General features: G+C 34.7%; 1 protein-coding gene across 1 annotated transcript in view; it reads left to right on the top strand.

Annotated features, from left to right (window-relative positions):
- Nucleotides 1-24214, top strand: part of LOC111058699 (ATP-binding cassette sub-family G member 1-like) — an 83748-nt gene that overhangs the window by 10327 nt on the left and 49207 nt on the right. The gene's annotated exons all lie outside the window — the stretch shown is intronic.

The raw sequence follows: 24214 nt of genomic DNA, 5'->3' as shown, positions 1-24214 counted from the left end.
TTCGGTTGAAAACGAAACCTGCACAAGATAACAATGCGTGTCTTGTCTGAATGGAGGCTTAAGAATATTGCTTAATCATTGTTTTCTCCTAATGGTCAGAAAATGTTATTATCTCCGCACTTTTATTACCTCGGCTATATTTTAGAGCTGTGAATAACAAATAGTGAGTAGGTTTTTGATTTTGTATTCAAATTTTTTAAATAAGTGCAATATTTCTAAAAGTTTATAATTTATTGTGATTCATTTAGAGTATAAAATCAACCTTCAAAATTCAAAATTTTTAATCATCATTTCTGGACCGAAAATCATGTGACGAAGCAGTGTCTGACTATATAACCTTATCTTTTGGACAACATTAACATTTTATCAAAATTTTTGGAGAGAAATAGTACAGGCTCAGCCAAGTTTTTCCTCCAATGTCATAATTGTATTATGATTATAGTATTTTATACAATAAATAAATAAAATTGAGTACGTGTTCAAAAGAGTGCATATAAATATAATGCATTCCGGACAGCTATTGCTCAAAAGTCGCTAGTAGGTAGACTAGTAGTTATGTGAACAGTAGACCTCGCGCTCAGTAAGTTACATTGACCTGTTGTTATGTTTTCTCAAAAATTATAAATAATATTCATCAATTTCAAACGTCTAGAGAAATCCTAAATAAATATAGAGCTTTCTGTCCTATCGTACCGTGACGTGTCGTCCCGGAATGTGAGTGTGAGCGCTGTTATCAGGTCTGGCTGCAGCTGTCTACAACGTTGATGGAAAGATGCATTTTCAGATGTTCGATGTTTTTGAACAGGTAGTATTATTTATAGTCGAGTGTCTACTAACGTTAATGGAAAGATACATTTTCAGATGTTCGATGTTTTTGAACGGGTAGTATTATAGTCCACCAGACAGCTGATTCATGATGAATAATTTTATAGTCTGATTTTTACGGTCATATTGGCGTATGAAGGAGGCTCCTTTTTCCTTTTATATTATCCTTAAAATGCAAAATTTCCAAAAACCTTGTATATACGTCGACGAACAATTTAAAAAGGAACATACCTGTCAAATTTCATGAGAATCTATTACCGCGTTTCGCCGTGAATGCGCAACATAAAAACATTATAAACATTTAAACATTAAGAGAAACGCCAAACCGTCGACTTGAATCTTAGACCTCACTTCGCTCGGTCAATTAGTAACTGATACTCATAATAGTGACTGATACAAAATTATACTGTGACTAGCCGTCAGGCTCGCTTCGCTCGCCATATTCATCTAGCCAGGGGGCTCGGCCCCTTGGACCCCCGACTGGATCGGCCAAAAATGAGATCAGCGGGCTCGCTTCGCTCGCCTGCATTTTTCATTTGAGCATGCTTCATTCCATCAGAAAGTCAAAGTACTTCCTCGCTCGATTCAATCACCGATTAATTTCAATTATTTATTGCAGGGTGGAAAACTTTGTTAGAATATTATGAGACTAGAGTACAATAATTCTCATAATATCCTAACGAAGTTTTCCACCCTGCACTAAATAATTGAAATTAATCGGTGATTGAATCGAGCGAGGAAGTACTTTGACTTTCTGATGGAAAGACCTCCTGGCTAGACGGATATGGCGAGCGAAGCGAGCCTGACGGCTAGTTACTTGATGAAAGAACTGAGAAAACACAAAAAACCGCTAATTTTGGGCGTATCTTTGGCGTTATTTCAAATTCCTTCTAACACAACTTTATTACAGCGTAGCTCAGCTTCTGTACTAAATTTGAACAATATTTCTGTTCATTTGTTCTCGATAAAGCTGAGAAAGCACAAAAAACGCAGATTTTGGGCGTATCTTTGGCGTTATTTCAAATTCCTTCTAACACAACATTATTACAACCTAGCTTAGCTTCTTTACTAAATTTAAACTGTTTCTGTTCATTTGTTCTCGATAAATCTGAGAAAAAGCATAAACGCTGGAAAAACGCTAATTTTGGGCGTATCTTTGGCTTTATTTCAAATTCCTTCTAACAACATTATTACACCCTAGCTGAGCCTCTGTACTAAATTTGAACATTTTCTGCTCATTTGTTCTCGATAAAGCTGAGAAAACGCAGATTTTGGGCGTATCTTTGACGTTATTGCAAATTCCTTCTAACACAACATTATTACATCCTAGCTGAGCCTCTGTACTAAATTTGAACATTTTCTGTTTATTTGTTCTCGATAAAGCCAAGAAAACGCTAAATAAAACTGATTTTGGGCGTATCTTTTGATTTTTTTCCAAATCCGTTCTTAGTGCGCCTCCAAAAGGGCCAACTGAACATACCTACCAAATTTGAACGTTTTTGGTCCGGTAGATTTTTAGTTCTGCGAGTGAGTGTCATTTCGCTTTTATATATATATATATATATATCTATATATATATATATATATATATAATATATATATATAGATTCGTTCCTATATATAGACACAATAGATATAGTGAGGTCCACGTTATAATGGCTGTGGAGAAAGATAGGAGAACAACGTTGCCGATCATCTGTCTTGTCAATGATACAGTAGATATTGTGATCTGTAATGGAGGCTGTGTATAAAACCGGGAGGAAAAGTGGGCAGCAAAATATAGTATGGAATACGTAAGCTGTTACACTATGCAATGTCAATGTTACCAGTCACTCTCTCTCTCTCTTTCTCGTGATTGTCTCTGACAATATGAGTGAATGTTCAACGAGTGACTATAACTTTTTCCCAGCAAGAGGTAACTGGATGAAGGAGAGAGAGAGAAGGTGGTTCTAGAGAGAAAGAGAGAGAAGGTGGTTCGGGATGAGAGAAATAATGACGAGTTGGTACGACAGAGAGAGAGAGAGAGTGTGAGAGAGTGAGTGAGAAGGTGGTTCAGGATGAGAGAAATAACGAGAAGTTGGTTCGAGAGAGAGATTAGATTAGATTAGATTTCTTTATGTATGTATGTTACAATATTCACTGGCTTATACACTATTTTTTTAATTAAATGACGGTGATGCTAGTTATTCAACGAATAATTTTACTAAGTATAAATAATTAATCAATGAGGATGAAGATTAAATGCAATCAGAATAATGATCATATAAAATTGTAATGTAACTTCATAAATCGGCGGTGTTCCAACAAATCATTTTCGATTCTCTAAGAAGAATATAAAATATCCTTCCCATTAACACACGACCGGGTGAGAGAGTGAGAGAGGATGAGGGAGAAGGTGGTTTGGGATGAGAGAAAGGGAGAGAAGGTGGTTCGAGAGGGAGATAGGAAGAAGGTGGTTCGAGAGAGAGTGTGAAGGTGGTTCGAGAGAGAAAGAAAGAGAAGATGGTTCGGGATAAGAGAAAAAGAGAGACGGTGGTTCGAGAGAGGATGATTGAGACGATGGTTCGAGAGGAAAGAATGAGTCGGGATGAGAGAAAGAGAGATGAGTTGGTTCGAGAGAGAAAGATTGAGCGAGAGAGAATGAGTAAGAGAGAAGGTGGTTCGAGAGAGAACAAACGTTAGAAAGTGTTTCTTCTTCTTCGGAAGTTGCCGCGCTTCACGTTGGCTAGCCTGGAGAAAGTTGGCAGTTGGCGGGAAGCTTTTTACACCACATAACATCTTAAAGAGCCGGAAGAAGTTGGCAAATAAGCAAATAATGTGTTGTTACAGAATAGAAGCAATCCATCCGGTTGACAGTCAGGGAAATGTCCAAGTGATAAATGACACGTTTAATGGCAGTGGAGAAAGATCGGAGACAGCGTTGGCGATTCTCTACCTTCTATAGGGGATAGCTGATACCGTATATCTGCTGTAATTGACCGAACGTAGTGAGGTCTATGTTTTAACTCGGATTTTCTTTTGTCTGTCTGTATGAAACGCGATTACGGCCAAACGCGTTGATAGAATTCGATGCGATTTGGCAGGAATATTCCTTTTTCAACTGCGCGTCGATGTATACACAAGGTTTTTTGAGATTTTGCATTTTAAGGATAATATATTATGAAAAGAAAAGGAATTCCTCCATACTCTGATATCACTATATAATCTACTCTAAAGATAGGATTAATCAGACTATAGAATTATTCATAATCAATCAACTGATAAGTGGATTACACAGATGTTCAGGAGAAGCCGTATTTATTCCTATAAGATCTATAGTATCAATCAAAGACCTCATAAAGTTATGGTTTCAATATTTTGTTTTGCAGTCATTGTATTACTAGTAGGTCTGTGAACAGTAGACCTGAAGCAGTATTCTCATCCACAAGTACCTGATTGAAACTATAGACCTAATGGAAATACAGCAATAGACTGGCTTCTCCACACATCTGTGTAATCACTTGTCAGCTGATTTATGATGAATAATTCTATAGTCTGATTCTTACTCCAATATTGGCGTATGAAGGAGGCTCCTTTTTCCTTTTATATTATCCTTGAAATGCAAAATTTCCAAAAAACCTTGTATATACGTCGACGTGCAATTGAAAAAGGAACATACCTGTCAAATTTCATGAGAATCTATTACCGCGTTTCGTCGTAAATGCGCAACATATGAACATTTAAACATCCAAACATTTAAACATTTGAACATTAAGAGAAATGCCAAACCGTCGACTTGAATCTTAGACCTCACTTTGCTCGGTCAATATTATGCGTGCTCATCCAGTATCAATATTCTCAAATTAAAAAAAAAAAAACAAATTTGATAGGTGATTAAAAATAATCAAATGAACTAGAAAATGCTGAAGAAATTATAATATTTTTGAATGTAAAAATCTGGTGTGGTGCTCTCACACAACTTTCCTTGCCGTTATGAAAATTTATTACCTGACGCTAGTGTACACGCGCATTTCAAGTCTACTGTTCAAAGATTTGATCCAGCTGGTGACAGGGCAATAACGCTGGAGACACACGAGGTCTGCTATCTCTTCATAGTGAATGATTTAATGGAATCAACAGTTGCCAACCGTTTGCATTATTGAATAAACACATTTTCTCGAATTCCGAGCTTATTTCCAATTTTAGGTGAAAATGTCACTGAATATTGATTGTAGAGATTTTTATGCTCAATCTTTTCCACTTAAATTTTTTTGTTTAAATTGTATCTGAAGCCTGATAACTGGGAATCTAAAATCAAACTTTGCATTGATGGGGCGGAGCTACTGAAATTTTTACAGATATGGGACTTGTGGCAATTGATAGAGCTTATCAATGACTATTATAGGTATGAATTTGATCAAAATCGTTGGAGCCGTTTTTGAGAAAATCGCGAAAAACCCTGTTTTTGACAAAATTTTCGCCATTTTAGCCGCCATCTTGAATTGGATTTGTTCGAAATTGTTCGTGTCGGAACCTTATAGGAGAAGGACCTTAAGTTCTAAATTTCAAGTCATTCCGTTAATTGGGAGATGAGATATCGTGTACACAGACGCACATACACTCATACACACACACACACACATACACACACATACAGACCAATACCCAAAAACCACTTTTTTGGACTCAGGGGACCTTGAAACGTATAGAAATTTAGAAATTTGGGTACCTTAATTTTTTTTGGAAAGCTATACTTTCCTTACCTATGGTAATAGGGCGAGGAAAGTAAAAAACTAATTCACATCAGATGGAAAGATTATCACGGAATTATATCATATGGAATACAAATTCAATCGTGAACTGAGTTTCTTAACATTTCAAACAGGTGACATCGGATACTTGTGGTTGAGAAAACTACGTGAGATCTACTGTTCACGGAACTACTAGTATTAACTGTTCATTCTTGTTTGAAAATATCAATTATATTTTATTCGTCAAGAAATTTTATTTTAGATTATTTAAATAATACATTTTCATGATTGAGATTAGATATTTATCTTTCTTCATTGTTGAAAAACGACCTGGCTATTTGCAGAGGTGGAAAAGGATAGATCTATCGGCTTTGTCGAATGATAGACAAGGAGAGCAACTACAATGTCAATCAAAAACTGCCATTATAACGTGGACCTCACCATAGGAAACGATGATTGATTAATTTGTCCCAGTATCTGCTGCTGTCTAGTGACAGAATTCAGAACTAGCTGATGTCTACCAATCAGGTTCGAGTGGGTGGAGCTTAGAGGCGTGCCTTTTCATTGCTTGCTTGCGATTGGTCCGTTGTTGAAACGTGTAAGCAAGGGCTGGGAACCAATCTCATTGTCTGCCCTGCTAAGCGAAAAGGCAGTATCTGCAAACCCAAGTTTTTAGTGAATTGGATTTGAAATTTGGCAACAATAAACTGAAGGCTGTCATCTTTATAAGATGCGAGAAATTTTTTATATAATCATTAACTGTTGGAACAAATTACCCATTCTACAGTCCTCTCAACATAGCCTTCAAAATTTTTTTGAAAAAGTGTGTTTAGTGAGGTCCACGTTATAATGGCAGTGGAGAAAGATAGGAGAACAACTTGCCGAACCTCTGTCTTGGTAATGCCTTCTATAGACGGTAGCTGATACAGGTTTATTGATGTAATATTAACTGTTCATTCTAGTTTAAAGTTATCAATTATATTTTATTGAGTAACATATTATATTTTTCAATTATTCAATAATGAATTTACTATAGATGAAATATTTTGTCAAGTAATTTTGTCGATATCTTCTATAGACGGTAGCTGATACAGGTTATTGATGTGATATCAACTGTTAATTCTAGTTTAAAATGATCAATTATATTTTATTGAATAACATATTATATTTTTCAATAATTTAATAATTGAGATGAAATATTTTGTTATTAATTGATTTTTTATTTATTTATTTGTCATTTACAATCAACTTAAGGATAAAGAAACAGACTACAGTCCAAAACTTCTTTTCATATCAATTTCATAAAATAAATTGTCCAAATTAAAAGGTTATGTGCGACTTTTCAATTCTTCACTAATTTCCACATTGAAACAAAACACAAACACTTGAAACAATATTCTACATAGTTAAAAGACGATCTGGCAACATAGCAAAGCGAGAAAAAGATAGCGCTATCCACGTTGTTGAATGATAGACAAGGATAGAAATACCATTGCTAATGGAAGACTGCCATTGTAACGTGAACCTCACTGAAGGACAGAAAAAATACTATAGGCTACTGAGCTATCAATATTATGCAATAGATAACGAAGAATTCCTAGTTTATACTCAGCGAAATAACTGCAATACAATTTCATATGAATGACTTCTCCTCTTATCAATACTACACACAATAATAATAATTAATTGGACAATCATAACAAACTTGAAATTAATTGGGTTTGAAATTCAGATAATGTCGTCATATTCTATTTAGCGGTACTCTAAATTCTTATCACAATTTTCGTTATAAAATTTAGACCATAGCTAATAATGTGCTGTATAATGCAGGTCATTTTTTATCCTCTCTTATTATTTCTTGTATTATTTCGTTTTTTGGAAAAAATGTCACGTTTTTTGGAAAAAATGTCACGTTTTTTGGAAAAAATGTCACGTTTTTTGGAAATTTATTAGAAGGAGAATTGAAACAAGTTATAGTCTATTCAGCAGTAGAATCACAACTATAGTATTTGATTAACATTGGTGTTGCTATCCTTGTCTAGCATTCGAGAAAGCAGATGGTACTATCCAAGGATATACAAAATACAGAGTGACACAGAATAACGGGAACTTTTAAAAACGCCATAAAACATTAGTGGGATGGGCAAAAAAGATTTTATCCAAACTATAATGTGAAGTTCAAGACTTGCCATTTGAAAATTATTAATATCATCTATCACTTTTTGAAAAATACTTCTTCAAGATGGCTTCCTCCTGAACGAATACACTCTTGAAATCTGTGTTGACGATTCCTCATTGATCGCTGCAACATCTGCGTTACCTGGTCCCATGATCTGTCCACCTGCGATTTTCTGTTTGTGGAGCTATCTCAAATCAAACGTTTTCACAACTTGACAATAACTGTGGTTGAATCATAACATACTAGTCGTTCTGTGAACAGTAGACCTCACGCAGTATTTTCATCCACAAGTACCTGACTTATACTATAGACCTTATGGAAATACAGCAATAGACTGGCTTCTCCACACATCTGTGTAATCACTTGTCAGCTGATTGATGATAAATAATTCTATAGTCTGATTTTTCTCCAATATTGGCGTATGAAGGAGGCTTCTTTTTCCTTTTATATTATCCTTGAAATGCTAAATTTCCAAAAACCTTGTATATACGTTGACGTGCAATTGAAAAAGGAACATACCTGTCAAATTTCATGAAAATCTATTACCGCGTTTCGCCGTAAATGCGCAACATATAAACATTTAAAAATTCAAACATTTAAACATTAAGAGAAATGCCAAACCGTCGACTTAAATCTTAGACCTCACTTCGCTCGGTCAAAAATTCAAAATGAAATTACAATATCCCAGTTGAAATGTTGCAGCAATCGTTCAGGAATCTCAACACAGATTTCCAGAGTGTATTCGTGCAGGAGGAAGCCATCTTAAAGAAGTAATTGTCAAAAAGTGATAGATGTTATTAATAATTTCTCAAATGGCAATTCTTGAGCTTTATATTAGTTTGAATAAAATCATTTTTGCCCTTCCCACTAATGTTTTATGGTGTTTTTAAAAGTTCCCGTAATTCTGTCTGTGTCATTCTGTATTTTGCATATCCTTGCATAGTGCTATCTGCTTTCTCGACTGCTAGACAAGGATAGCAACACCAATGTAAATCAAATACTGTCATTATGATTTTTTATGACGTTTTTGAAAGCTCCCGTTATTCTGTGTCCAAGGATTGGATTTGCATGAGAAATATTTTCGTGTAGATAAAACAGAGATCATATGAATGTACAGACAATCAAATTATTGGGAGAGTCACAAGAGTTAGAAAAGTTTTCGAATGTAACTATTCATATTTCCTTGGCTGAATTGGTCAACGCTATCCAAAAACATGTATTCATAACAGGTATTTCAAATTGGAGAGAAAGTGGAATATGAAAAAAATGCTCACTGGTGAAGTTTGAAGTCTGAATCAACTTTTGGAATTATTTGGTTAGCTTTTCAAGTTGCTTAGATATTCGTATTTTCAGCTATCTATACGGGAACTTATACATATAGAGTGAGTAGAGAAAAATGCTAATAAAACATGTAGATGATGTAACGTTTTCTAGCTCTAGTGAATGGTCATGGATGAAATGTTACTTGCACAACGGTAATGGGCTCGATTCTAGATCTAGTTCTGGCATTCTCGCATTCGTTTGTCGTCAAAAAAGACTTGTTTTTCATACAGAGTCAAATCATAGAGAACAGATAGAATAAGAGGATATCACATGGTATAAGTTGATCATTCATGTTCTTCTTCTTCTTCTTCTTCTTCTTCTTCTTCTTCTTCTTCTTCTTCTTCTTCTTCTTCTTCTTCTTCTTCTTCTTCTTCTTCTTCTTCTTCTTCTTCTTCTTCTTCTTAATCTTCTTCTTAATCTTCTTCTTCTTCTTCTTCTTCTTCTTCTTCTTCTTCTTCTTCTTCTTCTTCTTCTTCTTCTTCTTCTTCTTCTTCTTCTTCTTCTTCTTCTTCTTCTTCTCTTCTTCTTCTTCTTCTTCTTCTTCTTCTTTTTCTTCTTCTTCTTCTTCTACTTCTTCTTTTCATTCTTATACTTCTTTAAGCAAGTCCTCTATAGAGTACTTTTAAGAACTTTCTTGGCTGGAATTCAGTTGATACTCAAAACAAGTCAACTGAGAAATTATATTTACAAGTCCTATTATATATTAGGCGAGCAATTCTTTTATATATCTGTTTATTTTTCATATCTGGTTATTTATGTTCAACGGATCTCGAAAACGCGTCTAACGATTTTCACGAAATTTGGAACATAGTAGATTTATGATATTAAAATTTCATTGCACTAGGTCTCATCCTTGGGAAAACTCGCTGAACGACATTAAAAGGATAATTCATCCTTGTCTGAAACAGCTGAGACTTTCGTGGTCTTTGGATAGTAAAAAGTGAGCGAGTGACTCTGTGAAAAATCAAAATATCGCATTCCCGAAATTCATAAGCTGACGTATAGCCAGCTGTAAAAATATAAGCACGATCATTTTAGAGAATTGTGTTCAGTTTATCAATAAATAAAAATAACGAGCGAAGCTCGGGGCCCCGATATTTATTTCTTAAAACAACTAGTGAAATAATTGTCTTCTATGTTTGGTTATGAAGCCTCTCTAAATTTCGAAATCTATTTTGTGAGGATAATTAAGGACTGAAAATTTTGTGAAGTGAACAACTGCAGGACTTAACCTATTTCGGAATTCAAATTTCAAATTTATTCATTCCTTGTTCAATATTACAAAAATAATCAAATTGTATCAATGTATAAATACAAAAAATCAAAGTACAAGAGAATGTAAATCTCACAAGATATGAGTCCGTTCGTGAGCTTAATTAAGAAATATATTAACTTTAATAACTAGAAAGTGAAATATAACAAGAATAAAAAATATATAGTGAAATACAGTTAAATGTAAGTATACTATTGGAATATAATTATAACAATGAATATGTGTAACCTTATCTAAGTTTGGGAGAGGAATAGCACAAGGTTACCTTATTGTTTCTCTCCTTATCATTTTGATGATGTACTTATTGTATGAATCAATAAAGTATAATAAGTATAAGATAGAAAAAGAAGGCCTATTAATTTGTAAAAGTTCGTGTTGGAATAAAGAGTTAGAGAGGATGATAATACAAAGAACAAAGCAAAGAAAAATATAACTTTCAAGAACATGTTTGGAAGACCTAAAGCTTGTCTACCTGAAGTTATTTCAAAAGGATAAGATGTCGCTCGTTAAACGACAACAAGTCATCCAGTTTGAAGCGAAAAATGGGAAGTAGCTTCCAACCTTTCAGCCTTAAACGAAAAGGAAAGAGTTGAAGATATCTGCAATCAACAATCCAGAAAAACAAAACCAGAAATCTGGAACAAGAAATAGTATGGATAAGGTGCATGCAACCTTTCAGCACAAAGTAATGAACAACTTCTTTATTTTGTGCTTTCATCCTGGAACAAAAAAAAAGATAAGTCTTCCAGACAGATTCACATAATTGCGGTTCTATAAGAAAATAATATATAGTGAGGTCCACGTTGTAATGGCAGTGGAGAAAGATAGGAGAACAACGTTGCCGATCCTCCGTCTTGTCAATGCCTTCTATGGACGGTAGCTGATACAGGTATATTGATGTAAAATTGAGTGTTCATTCTCGTTTAAAATTATCAACTATATTTTATTAAGCAAGAAATGATATTTTTCAATGATTTCTTGATAAATTTTCATAATTGAGATGTAATATTTTGATGTATATTAATATCCTATACTATTAAACGAGCAATTTCTGTTTATATGTTAAAATGTTTATATGTTTAGATGTTTTTATGTTTTTATATATATCTATATGCGACCTGATCTCAAAAACGATTCTCACTAAATTTGGAACAAAGTAGGTTTATGATATGAAGATTCGATTGTACTAGGTCTCAACCCTGGGATAACTTGACATTGAAAGGATAAATATACGTCCTTGGAAAAACAGCTGGAAATTTTGTCGTCTGTCGATACCGTGGAAGTGAGTGAACGAGTGCATGTGTGGGATCATCCAGCTGATTTCACGAGAGTAAAAATTCAGCAAGAGAAACTTATTTTCGTTTATTTCTCTTTTTTTTAGAAAACATGTTCAGTTCAGAAAGTTCGAAATAGTAACTAGATGCTGTTAGTGTAGAATAGTTCTTAGTTTATTAACAAATATTGTAGCAAACATAGTATATCATTCTAAATAGAATTCATAGTATATCTATTTGTAATTATTGATGATGTGTTTTTCTTTTGAAGCGTGAATAAATTGGTATTTTGAAGAGTGATAGTAGCTTAACCTAGATTTTGATTTGGACTGTAGTATAAATTTAAAAAGGGACAGTTTTGGGCTTAAGCCGTTTGTGCCTCCTCATATAACTGTAAAACTAATTGTATGACTGAGAAAATAAATAAAAATAAATAAATATAAAGTATAAATTCGATCTTTCGTTACAAATTCTCTATGCTTTTACACTCCAGAGCAAAGCTCGGTCCCCCGATTTTTAATTATTGTTCATTCTCGTTTAAAAATAATCAATTATATTTCATTAAGCAAGAAATTACATTTTCCAATAATTTAATAATGACTTTTCATAATTAAGATTAAATATTCTGTTAATTAATTTTTAATTCTACACTGTTAAACATTGTTAAAAGACGATCTGACAGCAGAGTAAAGCGAGAAAGAGATAGCGCTATCCACTTAGTTGAATGATAGACAAGGATAGCAATACCATCGCTAATCAAACACTGCCATTAGAACGTGGACCTCACTATAACAGAACAGATGCTGGTGGAAAAGAGTAAACAGCATCCACTGCATCTCAATTACATCTCATGAATCACTTTTTCAAACTGGACTTTGCTAAGATCGCATTATAAAGAGCGGACGGTGAATGCTAATCACCAGCGTATTACACGGTCGTTAGATACGAGAGAAAAGAAAGAGAGAAATAGAGTAAAGAAAAAAATCTGGTGTGGCGCACTCACACAACTTTCCTTGCCGTTATGAAAATTGATCACCTGACGCTAGTGTTCCCGCGCATCTCAAGTCAACTATTCAAAGATTTGAGCCAGCTGGTGACAGGGCACGCTGGAGACACACATGAGGTCTGCTATCTCTTCATAGTCAATGATTTAATAGAATCAACAATAATTTGCAATTGAATTATCACATTTTCTCGAATTTAAAGCTTATTTTCAATTTTAGGTGAAAATGTTACTGAACATTAATTGTAGAGATTTTCATGTTCAATCTACTCCACTTGATTCTTTTCGTTTCAATTGTATCTAAAGCCTGATAATTGGGAATCTATCTGCATTGATGGGGCGAAGCTCCTGAAATTTTTACAGATATGGGACTTGTGGCAGTTGATAGAGCTTATCGATAACTATTTTAGGTATGAATTTGATCAAAATCGTTGGAGCCGTTTCCGAGAAAATCACGAAAACCCCTGTTTTTGACAACATTTTTGCCATTTTAGCCGCCATCTTGAATTGCATTTGATCGAAATTGTTCGTGTCGGATCCTTATAGTGAAAGGACCTTAAGTTCCAAATTTCAAGTCATTCCGTTAATTAGGAGATGAGATATCGTGTACAAAGACGCACATACACTCATACACACACACACACACACCACACACACACACACACACACACACACACACACAACACACACACACACACACACACACACACACACACATATATACAGACCAATACCCAAAAACCAGTTTTTGGACTCAGGGGACCTTGAAACGTATAGAAATTTAGAAATTGGGGTACCTTAATTTTTTTCGGAAAGCAATACATTCCTTACCTCTGGTAATAGGGCAAGGAAAGTAACTAGATTTCTTCGCCTCTGGAGAGAATGTACCACCAGAGCGCAATGCTATAGTGAGGTCCACGTTATAATGGCAGTGGAGAAAGAAAGGAGAACAGAGTTTCCGACTCTCTACCTCCTATAAAGGATAGCTGATGACGGTATATCTGGTGCAACACAAACTAGTTTTAACACTACAAACTACAAATACAAATACAAACAAAGTACAGTAATACAAAGTAATTGAACAATTCTAGTTTAAAATAATCAATTATATTTCATTCGTCAAGGAAATTTATTCTTCAATGATCAAATAATACATTTTTACTTTCCTTGCCCTATTACCATAGGTAAGGAAAGTATTGCTTTCCGAAAAAATTAAGGTACCCCAATTTCTAAATTTCTATACGTTTCAAGGTCCCCTGAGTCCAAAAAAGTGGTTTTTGGGTATTGGTCTGTATGTATGTGTGTGTATGTGTGTGTGTGTGTGTGGTGTGTGTGTGTGTGTGTGTGTGTTGTGTGTGTGTGTGTGTGTGGTGGTGTGTGTGTGGTGTGTGGTGTGTGTGTGTGTGTGTGTGGTGTGTGTGTGTGTGTGTGTGTGTGTGTGTGTGTGTTGTGTGTGTGTGGTGTGTGTGTGTGTGTGTGTGTGTGTGTGTGTGTGTGTGTGTGTGTGTGTGTGTGTGTGTGTGTGTGTGTGTATGAGTGTATGTGCGTCTGTGTACACGATATCTCATCTCCCAATTAACGGAATGACTTGAAATTTGGAACTTAAGGTCCTTCCACTATAAGGATCCGACACGAACAATTTCGATCAAATGCAATTCAAGATGGCGGCTAAAATGGCGAAAATGTTGTCAAAAACAGGGTTTTTCGTGATTTTCTCGGAAACGGCTCCAACGATTTTGATCAAATTCATACCTAAAATAGTCATCGATAAGCTCTATCAACTGCCACAAGTCCCATATCTGTAAAAATTTCAGGAGCTCCGCCCCATCAATGCAGATAGATTCCCAATTATCAGGCTTCAGATACAATTGAAACAAAAAAAATCAAGTGGAGTATATTGAGCATGAAAATCTCTACAATTAATGTTCAGTAACATTTTCACCTAAAATTGAAAATAAGCTTTAAATTCGAGAAAATGTGATTATTCAATTACAAATTATTGTTGATTCTATTAAATCATTCACTATGAAGAGATAGCAGACCTCATGTGTGTCTCCAGCGTTATTGCCCTGTCACCAGCTGGCTCAAATCTTTGAATAGCAGACTTGAGATGCGCGGGAACACTAGCGTCAGGCGAACAATTTTCATAACGGCAAGGAAAGTTGTGTGAGTGCGCCACACCAGATTTTTATAATCCAGATTGCATTTTTCGTCAATTAATTAATATTTCTACATTGTTGAAAGACGGTCTGTCAACGTTGCTGTGCTAGAAAAGGATAGCGCTATCTGCTTTGTCGAATGATAGACAAGGATAGCAACACCAATGCCAATGAAGTGATCAATGGAGTGATCTGTGGTCTAGTGGATAGAGTGCTTGCGTAGCAGCATAGAGATCCTGGGTTCGAACCCTCTCATTACCAAAAGTTTTTTAACCAAATCACTCGATGAACACGTTCAACTGTCGGTCCCGGCTGAAGTATGACAGTCGTAAGGCCCATTGACGGCTTAAATTATATATTCAGGCGGTGGGACCTTCCCGCAAGGGACTCCCTACCAGAAAAAAACATACGAATTTACTTTTACCAATGCCAATCAAATACTGCCATTATAATTGGCTGAACCTCACTACAGTTTTGTTAATTATTTGTCTACATTCTTTAAAAACGATCTGGCAACGTTGTGGAGCTAGAAAAGGATAGCGCTATCTGCTTTGTCGAATGATAGACACGGATAGCAACATCAATGCTGATCAAATACTGCCATTATAACGTGGACCTCACGACAGTTTCGTTAATCATTTTCCTACATTGTTAGAAAACGATCCTGCAACGTTGCGGAGATAGAAGTGGATAGCACTATCTGGTTTGTCGAATGATAGACAAGGATCGCAACATCAATGCTGATCAATGATCAAATACTGCCATTATAATTTGCTGGACCTCACTACAGTTCTGTTAATTATTTGTCTACATTCTTTAAAATCGATCTGGCAACGTTGCGGAGCTAGAAATGGATAACGCTATCTGCTTTGTCGAATAATAGACAAGGATAGCAACACCAATGCTAATCAAATACTGCCATTATAACGCGGACCTCACGACAGTTTTGTTAATCATTTTTTTTAAATTGTTAAAAAATCGATCTGGCAACGTTGCAGAGCTGGAAATGGATAACGCTATCTGCTTTGTCGAATGGTAGACAAGGATAGCAACACCAATGCTAATCAAATACTGCCATTATAACGTGCTGAACCTCACTACAGTTGAAGACTTTTGAAATATGGTTTCGGCCGTTGTGCTTCAAATCCTCGTTATGCTTTTGGAGTTTATGATAGTTATAGAAACAAAAATGATAATTGTGAGAGATGGTGATAGGAAGGGAGCAGTGAGGAAGAGGGAGAAGATGATAAACTGTTGAAAGGAGAGAAGATACAGATTGCGTGACAAGAAAGAAAGTAAGAAGAAAGTGTGCTTTGTTTTGCATTTAGAGATTACTGGTCATGAACGTTTTATACCTTGTTTAAAGTGATGTTCTAATATTATTCATTCCATTTGCTAATTTGTATAGGATGTCCCATTTTGACTGACGATTTCCTATCTATCTAGATCTTTCTATCTGGATCTTCCTATCATTGATTATTTATTTATATTCATTGATCATTTATTATTCTTTTTGTTTTCTTATTTTCTTATGTTAATTTTTTATTCTGTAAAGGGTTGTGTGGCAGAGAGGACCATGAGTCCTAACTCCGTCCTAATAAAGGCAAATAATCAATGAATCAATTGATTGATTACAAACTTATCCATTCAACATTCATGAAATGGAGAGAAAATGATCTTGAATCAAAAGTCAATTTCTACTCAATATTAAAACCTCATCTATTCAACATTGCGAAATTGGGAGACTAGATTTTCAAATTGAATCAATTTTTTAAAAATTATTCATAGTTTTAAATGACTCGTAGGCTGAATTCAGCAGATATTTTTCTATTTTATTTTAGAAAACTAGACCCGGTTCTTTATCTTCAACTGTCAACAAAGATTTATTATGTTAATAGAGAGTCATTTCATAGGCTATAGTCTTAGATAAGTTACGAATCATAGAAACAGGCTAGTAAAACAGTATATTTGTGTTGTCAAAGAACCAACTGTCTCATTTCACTGTTTGATAATCATTATTAACTCATATCATTGTTCTGAGCGATTGATCTTTGTTATTGAATAATATGAATAAGACTGTTCAGTTACGGTATACGATACGGTACGGTACATTCCATGGTCTCAAACTTCAATATTGTATAATGATAGTAATATTCATTTACGTTTTTTACTTGTTTTTTAGCCCAATTCGGTCCCATTCAATGGTTCAAATCTATGGTTTATATTGTGTAATCATAGTAATATTCATTTTTTTAACAAATACTTGTGTTTAAAAAATACTCCCTAGTTTTAGGTAAAAATTTAATGTGTTAATTAATGAAAAACTGCATCAACAAGTACATACAATGAAAGAAAGAACCTCAAGTTTTGTTTGTGTATAAATTTTGTACACTTCAACATGGGATTTATTTGTTGCCCTGCATACATCGAGACGATATTCAAGTTCTTGCCATGTATTCACCAATATATCAGGAGCAACTGTCCCAACCACCAAGACGATTCTTTCCCATAAATGGTTTGTCTCGGATTTTTTCACTGTACACAACATTTTTCATGTGTCTCCAAAAGATAAAGTCCAGAGGGGTTCGTGGTGGCCATGCAATTGGGGCAGCTCTCCCTATCCACCTTCATGGAAAGAGAGTGTCTAGAGTCGCGCGCACATGGCTACTGTAACCAACTTTGTCAACTACAGGGGGGCAAAACTTAGACAGTTGCTGAATCAAACACCACAAGGAAGAAGAGTGAATATCACATTTTACAGATTCTATGACACATTGAAGCTAGGGAGTTGTTTTTCAAACACCCGGTATTTTCGGAGCCCAATTCGGTATCCGATAACTGTTAACAAAATCAAAATTGAGTCGATGTGAAAATTCATACAGCTTATATTCTTGTTTATCCTCTATAACCGCGAGTTAATGTAGGGTAATAATTCAATTCAAATTGACAATGATTGAAATGAAATGAAAATACTCTTTATTAGGCGGAATTAGGACTAGAAAGTCCTTTCTACCACTCAACCTTAGATGTCTGGATAACTGTATGGAATGTACATGATATATTATTTATTTATTAAAAATGTATTCATTAACCAAATCAAATAAAGTTCACTTCCAAAAACGATTACAACAAATTGATTGATTGTCTGATAACCACAAAATGTGATAAGTTGATCCAATCATTAATCCAAATCTGGTGTTTTAACAGTAGTCTACAGTATTTTCAAGGCTGATCAAGACCATTTAGCATATAATCATAGAGAAACAATAGCGTAAGTAGATATCCCATGGTATAGGGAATTTACTGTTATCTCAAGCAGATTACTGTCGATTATTGTAAATTTTTACTGTCTTATTGGGGTGAGAGTGTATGAACGGCACAATTTGAGAGACTACCAGCCTGACACAGCGGCATGGGAAAGAAATAAGTGAACTATCGGCTTGAGATAACAGTAAAAGTTACGACATACCATGGGATATCTACTTACGCTATTGTTTCTCTATGATATAATACAGTCAAGATTATCAATACTTCATCAATAATACATAAGTAAAAGTCTTCCAAAGTAGGCTGTGAACTTTCAAAATCGAGTAATTTCTATTTCATATTGACAATTCAAAGTCTCAATAGTAGGCTACATGTGTAAACGTCTTTCAAGGTAGGTTGCATACTTTCAAAATCGAGTGATTTCCATTTCAAATTACAATTTCTATTCCTAAGTTTTCTGATTTCTATTGACAATTCGAACACTGCAGTGTTTCTACAGAGCTTCATGAAGACTCAAGTGTTCACTTTCTAAAAGAGGAGTTTGGGTGACTCACAGAAGAGTTTAAAACAAGAGATTTATTCCTATAAATTATTACTATGCATAGCTACTTTATTCAAATACATTCACACACAGGTGAGTCAGGTGTTTTTGTTGGTAGAAAAGTCTTATGTTGTGGCTGTTTGTTTCATGTCATTGAATTAAGAATGTGTGCTCATTGAATATTCAATTATTCTACCACATTATTTGTGCTTCAGCGGAACAGTGAGTTGATAATGTAGCTACAAACCTTACTGTTAGTAATCACAGGTCCATTGCCTTGACCGCTGTCACTTTCGCAATTGAAAGGCAATTTGAATAATTTGAATTTTATTTTTCTTGAGGGAAATCGGGGACAAGTTGGTCCAGTTGCTGCATTGCTACTTGATATTCCATTATTTGGAAAATTATTCGTACATTTGAAATTGAAACTGATTTAGGTTGTTTCGAAAAGATTTAGATTCTATCTTCATTTCTGTTGAGATGATATTCATGCTAAACATTCTGTTGAGATGATAAACACCCAATTATTTATTGTGTAGTTCCGTGGATTGATAAAGTCCACAAAAATGTGTCGAATCAATCAATATCATTCAGCTAGAAAATACAATGTATATGACCAAGTCAATACATATAATTATATTGAATACTAGCTGGCCCGGCAAACTTCGTACCGCCAAATACTGCCAAATGCATCTCATGACAAAATTTAGCTGGATGCACAGCTAAGGAGGCGCGATGCGGCATTTTGCATCCAGGTGGTTTGAATGGAAGCACTCACACTGAATCGGGCATGCCGTAGAACGGTTTGATAAGGCAATCTCCATAAGATCAACACCTTGTATCACCAAGCGGCGCCTCCTCAGGTGTGCTTAGCCTTAGCTTAATCTGTCGCATCACTATAAATATTATTTCTATGAAAATTATCCAACAATCAGTATTTACATTTATATCTCAATATGGACTTGCTATGTGCTTAGTTACATATTTGTTCAGTTATAATTTACTAAAAATCAATTAATTAATTCTGAACCCCGAAAACATCACAATTATTCGAAACAAAGCAATGTCTTTAGATCATGTAAGTCTTTAACCTGAGGCCGCACTGCTGAATGGTTACACACAGAGCAGTCATTTTGATTTCTAGTCGGGGCGTTTATAATAAAATACATGGATGGTTATGGAGTAGCACACACTCTTGTTTACTATCTACTGACAGCTGTTGGATGACGCAATGATATAACAGCTGATTTTCTATTTCTGTATGTGGCCAGCTCACATATCTTCTCCCATAAGGATTACATGTAAACTTTGAAGGACCATAGGAAAAAGTCCTGAAGTTGGATTATAAATTTGATAGGACATAAACCTGGTCCTGAACATAACGAACACAACAGAAAAAATCATCGAATTCGGTGCACACATAAAAAAGTTATTGAATCTCAAAATTTGATGCTGGATTTTTTTTTATATAGACTAACTAATTATAGATATTATATAGAAGCTATTTTATTTGCTGACGGTTATGAGCTTTAGGCTTGTGTGTAGGTAATGAGGCGGATAAAAATGAGAGATGAATGAGTCTTAATTTTTAGGTGGGTTCCGAACCACCGCGGGAAGCGACTTAACAACTCATTCAGTGTAGTTGGCTCAAGCGGTCACCCTTTCAACGGGAGAACCAGGCGCCAGATTCTTAACTCATCTAAGCGATAGCTTATCAGCGCGACCATCGAGTTTTGAATGGTACTTCGTATTTAACATGAATACTGCTCTAGTATATCTATTCTATATCTATATAAACTCTGCCTTCTTATGCTCCTTAATGCGAGGAATCCGAATCTGCAATGGGTTAGCGAAACTCTTTCCCTTTCAGGAGATATGATCCCTTAAATATAAATGGAAAACGCAAATTGGTCAGTTCATTATTTTTCTCATTTTTTCGGGAGAAATGATATCATTATCAACTATGCCTTCTCATGCTCCTCGATACGAGGAATCCGAATCTCCAACAGATTATCGAATTTCTTCCCCGTTCAGGAGATATGACCCCTTAAATATATAGTGAAAAACGCAAATTGGTCAGTGCATTATTTTTCTCATTCAATCGGGAAGAATAATATCATTATCAACCCTGACTTCTCATGCTCCTATAATTATTATATTATAGTATTTTGAATCTCCGAATATAAAGATAATGATTTATGAATGGAAATTAAAATTGATTGAAAATTCACAAAGATCTGCAATACTCTAGCTATGGCTCTCGCGTCCACTGGTTCCGCTAGTTCAGATGGGATTTATTTGATGAAAAAAAAAATAGTTTTTCGGTATTATTAAGATCGAAAACTGATGAAATAAGCAGTGTTCGTGGAATCTGCTGCCTACGTATCAAATAATAAGATATGTGCTCTACAATTAATGAAAATTTCAAATCTTCAATATTTATTGAATAATATTTGTTCTAGTTTTTGTAGCCTACGTACCTGATGCAAAAAGTGATATGGGTGAACCTTGATATAAGTACAATCTGATCTGGTGAAGACCTCGTAATAGTACCAGAGATTAATAGGCTGTTAATAGATAAATAGACAAATGAATGGACAATTAAAAAATATCTTTACTCTATGAAAACCTTAATTATTTGAGCGGTCCCTTGAGAGTTACAATATCGAGGTTCCACTGTAGCCTACTTAATTACATCAATTTCAATTTTTATGATGAAAATTGCACAAATAACCACTTTTCTGGTCAAAAACTTGTATATCCTCATCAGTCTCAGTTAATGTCCATATAATTTCATCTTGAAAAATTCGGAATATTCCTTGTTTCAATTTGATAAGGAAAATATAGGTAGATGAATCCGGAGAGACAGCAATAGAAAGCTTGCAAATTACGATAATAGTCCCAGATAGAATCCTGATTGAGAGGAAAAGTCATGATTCAACTCCTAATTGATTTTTGCCCATACACAAACTCAGGCTTTCCAATTGAGTGCGTGAATCATCCAGTGACTTTCGAGGCATAATTTCAGTTGCAGTTGATAGTTCAACCGAATGCGTTTTTTCTCACTTCAATCTCCACAAGTAATAATTTGGTCAAGTTTATTGCTTTCACTTCTCTCGTCAGAACATCATTTCAGCGGTCAGAAGGCCGAGAATTGAATTTTCTCTTCGAAGAGAACAAAATTGGAGGAAAAATTGAGGAGCATCGCCCTTTCACGTACTAAAAGACCTTTCATGGTCTGGTCGGATGTTTTTAGATAGGCTGTAGTAGCCTACTTGTAACGGTGATCAATTTCGAACACTTATATAACGTTCACTACACCTAAAGGCCATGGAACGGACACCTTAGATAATTCTGTCTAGAGAATTGGATCAGCACCCTAGGCTACCTTTCTTATTATTTAAAGCGACGAAGGATGATTCTCAAGAGCATATCCACGTTTGGTGAGAGCTCAGTTTGAGAAGAAATAAAACTACAATAGGTCTACTGATCTACGAGGATACTCCAGTCTGATAGACTATACTCTATAGCTCTGTATGAAAAAATGAGATTACAATACCCAACTGCCAAACTGCTCTAAATAACAACTGAACTTCAATCATTACAGTATTTGAATGAGAAAGAAAATATCGAGAGAGTATGATCAGTATTGGAGTAAGAGAAGATACTATTCTTCATTCTTTATTGATTGATACAATAAGTACATCATCAAAATGATAGGGAGAGAAAAATAAGGTAACCTTGTGCTATTCCTCTCCCAAATTTAGATAAGGCTACACATAGTCCGAAATAGATTGAGTCTTGTAGTTGTTCACTTCACAAAATTCTCAGTCCTTAATTTATTTTCACAAGGTAGATTTTCAAATTTATATGCTTCAAAATCCAACATAGAAGAAATATTTCTCATTATTATCACTGAAATAGGGAATATTAACATATTAAAGAGATTATTTTGCAGGATAAGAGTTGAATGAGAAAGAAAAATTTACGGTTTGAAGGATTTTACAGTTTGATCAATAGAGATCTTAGATTACAAGAAATAGAATCACAGTATTGCAAGTTGCTACACATAAAAACAAGGCTATATTGATATTTCAACGTTCTTTTAAAAGAGCATTACAGTTTGAAGAAAGTTGAAGTAATAGTAAAAAGTTTAGACTAGATAGCTATAGTGAGGAGAACGTTCTAATGGCAGTGGAGAAAGATAGGAGAACAATGTTGCCGATCCACTGTCTCGTCAATGCCTTCCGTAGACGGTAGCTGTAGGTACAGGTCTATTGATGTAATATGAACTGTTCATTCTCGTTTTAACCCGGATGCTCGACATTAAAAGAGCATTACAGTTATCAGAACATTATCAAGCAAGAAATTATATTTTTCACTGATTTCATAATGAATTTTCATAATCAAGATTGAATTTTGATATGATTCTACATGGTTGAAAGACGATCAGGCAACAGAGCAAGGCGAGAAAGAGATAGAAGATCCGCTTTGTTGAATGATAGACAAGGATAACAATACTATTGCTAATCAAACTCTGCCATTATAACGTGGACTTCACTGTGTAGATATCAATGAAGTATCCATTAAGTAAGTAAGATATAGTCAATAATAATAATAATAAGTTGAAGTAATAGTAAAGAAAGATATGAAGAAGTTTAACTTCTAATTAAAAAAACACTAAACTAATTGATAATCCGCACAAAAAACAAACTAAACATATGATATGGAAATTTCAATTATAATTAAGAGATTGGGACAAGAAGAATATACATGCTAAAAGACGAACTTTAAACCCTTAAAAAGAACCCTTAGAGTTGAAATATTGCCAAATGATTTCTTAGTGCGCCTCTAAAGGGCCAACTGAATATACCTACCAAATTTGAACATTTTTGGTCCGGTAGATTTTTAGTTCTGCGAGTGAGTGAGTAAGTCAGACAGTCAGTCAGTGAGTGAGTGAGTGAGTGAGTGCCATTTCGCTTTTATATAGATAGATTCCCTGTAATTGAAATAGTAGTTCTAGTTTTTTTGTGAAATAAAGATTTATGTATTTATTCATTTATTTTATTCAATCAAGCCCTCATTGTTAGTTGAAGTACAAAATTCATGTTGAAAGCACAATCTTAAAGCCTATTTCGAATGTTCAATCACAGAAAAAAAGGAGTTGAGCTGCGTTTACACCAAAGTTATTAACAGGATGTAATTTTTCGTCCTCATAGATTCTATTAAATTAAAAGGAGCTTGACAAACACATAATGAACACCATGTGTAAGATAAGTTATGTTCAATCTAATAGAATCTATTTAGGAGGGAAAGATAATCATTTTGTTAATAACTCTGGTGTAACGCAGCTTGAAGTTGTTCTTTGTTTTTTCCATGAACAGAGTTGCATTTTACTCTTATAATATAATATCATTTATCACCACACTATATACTGTTGTAGCAGAATTCCTTCCACAGTAGGCTATGTATCATTTATCATTATAATAAAATATTTTTTCTACAACTTGTTCATGACATTAGGTAATATTATAGGTTAGTTGAAGAGAATGAAAGTTTAGTGCTGTTTGGAATGTGAAGGTGTGTTATCAATGTAGGTCAGAGGTCAGCTGAGATCATTTCACCAACTGGTTGCTTACC

This window comes from Nilaparvata lugens, chromosome 5 (assembly GCF_014356525.2).
Source record: "Nilaparvata lugens isolate BPH chromosome 5, ASM1435652v1, whole genome shotgun sequence".
Lineage (NCBI taxonomy): Eukaryota > Metazoa > Arthropoda > Insecta > Hemiptera > Delphacidae > Nilaparvata > Nilaparvata lugens.
Note: the sequence above shows the minus strand (reverse complement) of the source record. Positions and strands in the feature narration are given on the sequence as shown.